We start from the raw sequence: 417 nt of genomic DNA on the forward strand, positions 1-417 counted from the left end.
ATAATTATTATGAAAAAGGAAAATGTGTTCTAATTAAGAAAAGTGCATTTTTGTCTTTTTATTCAAATTTGTAGATATTCAACTAACGTGAGGTGGGTGATTACTTGTGATTAGCTATTAGACCTTACATGCATACATGAGATTAAACATATGCTAATACTGTAATTTTTTAAATAGTGATCATGTATTCTTAAATGCATTTAATTTGAATCACGAACTGCTCTTATTGTTACTTTTATAGTGAATTGCCCTTTTAGATAATACATTTATGTATGTATATACATATTCGAAAATATTTAGTAATTAAAGAAAATCAACTAAAAATAGTCATAACTTGTCTTATTTAACATTCATTAATAATTGTGATAATTAATGAATATTAAATAAAGCAAGTTCTGGCTGTTTTTTTTTTTTTTT

Source organism: Arachis ipaensis, chromosome B09 (genome assembly GCF_000816755.2).
Source record: "Arachis ipaensis cultivar K30076 chromosome B09, Araip1.1, whole genome shotgun sequence".
Lineage (NCBI taxonomy): Eukaryota > Viridiplantae > Streptophyta > Magnoliopsida > Fabales > Fabaceae > Arachis > Arachis ipaensis.